General features: G+C 44.5%; 1 non-coding gene across 1 annotated transcript; it reads right to left on the bottom strand.

The window, feature by feature from the left end:
- Positions 1 to 1,157: 1,157 nt before the first annotated feature.
- LOC118484446 lies at positions 1,158 to 1,264 on the bottom strand. Its single transcript, XR_004873557.1, has one exon. It is a non-coding gene; the product is annotated as a small nucleolar RNA R71 (small nucleolar RNA).
- Between the last annotated feature and the right edge of the window lie 2,284 nt (positions 1,265 to 3,548).

The raw sequence follows: 3,548 nt of genomic DNA, 5'->3' as shown, positions 1-3,548 counted from the left end.
AGTTTTTATTTTTCTTAGTTTAAAACATTTTTCTAACTTTTTGATTTGATTAGACGTTGAGGATAAACCGGTATTAAAAGCTATTGTGTCCTTGGACGACCTCGGTATCTTACCAACACTATACTACGTCCACGATGGGTGCACTTGCCCATATGTGTGTTTAGTGTTAGTGAATATCGTGTTTTATAAATTTAAAACTTGGCTAAAAGTGTAAAAAGGGCTTAAATATATATCTAAAAATATATTACACTACACACGCATCAAGTTTTTAGCGCCGTTGCCGGGGACACAAGGATTTTAAGAAAGTTAGGAATCAACGGCCTAATCATATTTTTATTTTTCTTTAATTTTTTAGGATTTTTTCTTAGTTTTTCAGCTTCTGCAGAGCTCAGCACGGGGCCGTGCCTGGTCGGACACGGGCCGTGCTCAGCATTGTTACTGGCAGTTTTTTGTTTTTCAAGTTACAGAAGGCTGACCACGGGGCCGTGCCGGTGCAACACGGGGCCGTGTCCAACTTCCAGTAACTGGGATCTGAAAAACAATCACTGTAATTCCGACCACGGGGCCGTGTTCGCTCAACACGGGGCCGTGGTGAACCTTCTGACCAACATTCTTTTCTGTTTTTATTGCAGGACTTGGAACCCGACGCCAACCTCTCGTAGTGTATGAGCTCCAGTTCCAATAAAGACATAAAAGAACCATTAGAAGAACCTGAACGCTTTCTCAGAAAAAGGTTAAAAGCCAAAAACCAAGAGAAGGTTTCGGGTGATCCACCTCCAATGGCGGACCAACGTACCCTTATGGATTATCTACGGCCCACCGTGGGTAATCTAGGCGCCGCTATCAATGCTCCGAATGTCGAAGCCAATAACTTCGAGCTTCGACCGCATTTGATACAAATGCTCCAAAACTCCGCAACCTTCCACGGGCTTGCGGACGAGGATCCCCATCTACATATAACTAATTTCTTAGAAATATGTGATACCTTTCGGATCAATGGAGCATCAAACGACGCCATCCGCCTCCGTATGTTTCCATTCTCGCTAAAAGACCGAGCGAAAGCTTGGCTCAACGCCCTCCCAGCTGGTTCGGTAAACACCTGGGATGAACTAGCCCAAAAATTTCTATATAAGTATTTCCCTCCTGCTAAAACTGCTAAATTAATGGCTGAAATTAATACATACTCACAAGAGGACGGGGAATCCTTATATGAAGCTTGGGAAAGGTTCAAGGAGCTATTACGCAAGTGCCCCCATCACGGCCTCGCAATATGGCAACAAGTATCCACTTTCTACAATGGATTGTTGCCACACACTAGGCAGACACTTGATTCTAGCTCCGGGGGACTTCTAGGTAACCGACGCCCACATGAAATATATAATCAGATTGAGGAAATTGCTCAAACCAATTTTCAATGGCACACCCCCCGGGGAAATAAGTCTATCGCCTCGGGCGCCCATAAGGTCGACGAAAGCACTTATTTACAAGCCCAAATCGAGGCCCTTTCTTCAAAAATAAAAAAATTAGAAATGACAAAAACAGTCTCGGTTATGGCTTGTGAAGGGTGTGGTGGGTCACACGAAAATTGGAGTTGCATGAAAGAAACGGACGATCAACAAGAAATGGTAAACTACATTGATAATAGACCTAGGCCGTCGGGTCCTCCAACGGGAACTTACAACCAAGGATGGCGAAACCACCCAAACCTTGGTTGGAGGGAACCCGGCAATAGTAGTAACCAACAAACCCAACGAACAAACTTTCAGCAATCAAGAAATGAGTCACAAAATTTCACTCAACAACAAGGTGGACGAGAAAGGCTCGAAGATACTATATCTCGCCTCGTCTCTGACACTGATAAGAAAAACTCGGAAAGATTTCTACAATTAGAGTCTAATTTTAGGAATCAACAAGCTAGCATTCAAAACATAGAAAAACAAATAAATCAAATAGCTCAAAACTTTTCCGAGAGACCGCAAGGCGCATTACCTAGCAATACCGAAACAAACCCAAAGGCGCAAGTTCACCTCATCACACTACGAAACCGCACCGTGGGGCCTGCAGAAGTACCGCCACCTACGGAAGAGACAATGCCAACACCTCTGCAGGAAAAGAACTCTCCTCCATCACCAGAGCCTACCAAGGCTCCTCGAGTTCCGTACCCCGGTAGGCTAATTCGTCAAAAGACCAATGAGCAATTCGCAAAGTTCGAAAGTCTGTTAAAACAATTGCATGTCAATATTCCTTTTATCGAAGTCCTAACCCAAATGCCCAAATACTCTAAATTTATGAGGGACTTCCTTACCCATAAAAAGAAAATTGAAAATTTGCAATTAGTTAATTTAGGCGAAGAATGCTCTGCCCTCGTACTCAATAAACTCCCCCAAAAGAAAATCGATCCCGGAAGTTTCACGATCCCATGCTCAATAGGGGAATCACCCGTTCGCAATGCCTTAGCCGACCTAGGGGCTAGCATTAACCTCATGCCCTCATCAATGTTCAAAAGGCTTGGCTTGGGAACCACGAGCCCTACAAAAATAAGCATACAACTCGCTGGTCGATCCGTCAAGTTCCCACAAGGTGTCATCGAGAATGTCTTGGTAAGGGTAAGCAGATTCGTTTATCCAGTTGACTTTGTCATACTCGATATGGAGGAAGACACCAAGGTCCCCCTTATACTGGGGAGACCTTTCCTTGCCACAGCACAAGCAGTGGTAGACATGAATGACGGGACACTCACTTTGAGGTATGGGGATGATGAGGTGAAGTTCGGAGTTGGGAAGAGAATAGAAGACGACGACCCAGTCAATTACATGAAGGTTATTGATTCAAGCCTGGATGCCGCTCTCCGACGGTGTAACATGGGAAGCCAGGCATCCCACTCAGAAGATATATAACCTCGACTCGGGTCTAGCCAAGGACCCTTATAAACATGGCGCACCACGGAGGCATTCCGCGGAACTATCCTTAGTTTAGTTTAATCTTTTAGTTTTTGCAGAATAAAACACACTCATGGTGGTAATGGATGAAAAAGGGAACGAGAAAAATGGAACCATGCAAAAAGAACAGAGCAACCCGACACAAATCTCCATCACAGAAGGCTCAACACGGGCCGTGCCCAACCAACACGGCCCCGTGCTGAGCCCCCTGCAGAAAATCACCCAGTTCAGGTAACTGGACACGGGCCGTGTTCAGCGGACACGCCCCCGTGTCCAGGCTTCTGTTTCAATTCTCTAATTTTTGTTACTGGCACTTGACCACGGGGCCGTGCCCGGTCAACACGGGGCCGTGTCCAGGATGCCAGTAACACAAAACTTTGCTTTTAAACCCACTTTTACACATTCTAATCAACCAAAAACTTTATTTTTGGACACATTGAGGACAATGTGTAATTTAAGTGTGGGGGGGATGCTAAAACCTTGAAATTTTGCAAAATCCTAAACACAAGCCTTACACAAAACTCTATTGGAACCGCTAAACACCCCAAATTTTTTCAAAAACTTTTTCATTTTTTTTATTTACTTGTCTTAGTTTAAGTTGGGAATAAC

Source organism: Helianthus annuus, chromosome 11 (assembly GCF_002127325.2).
Source record: "Helianthus annuus cultivar XRQ/B chromosome 11, HanXRQr2.0-SUNRISE, whole genome shotgun sequence".
Taxonomy (NCBI): domain Eukaryota; kingdom Viridiplantae; phylum Streptophyta; class Magnoliopsida; order Asterales; family Asteraceae; genus Helianthus; species Helianthus annuus.
The sequence above is the reverse complement of the archived record's forward strand: the minus strand, read 5'-3'. Positions and strand labels throughout refer to the sequence as shown.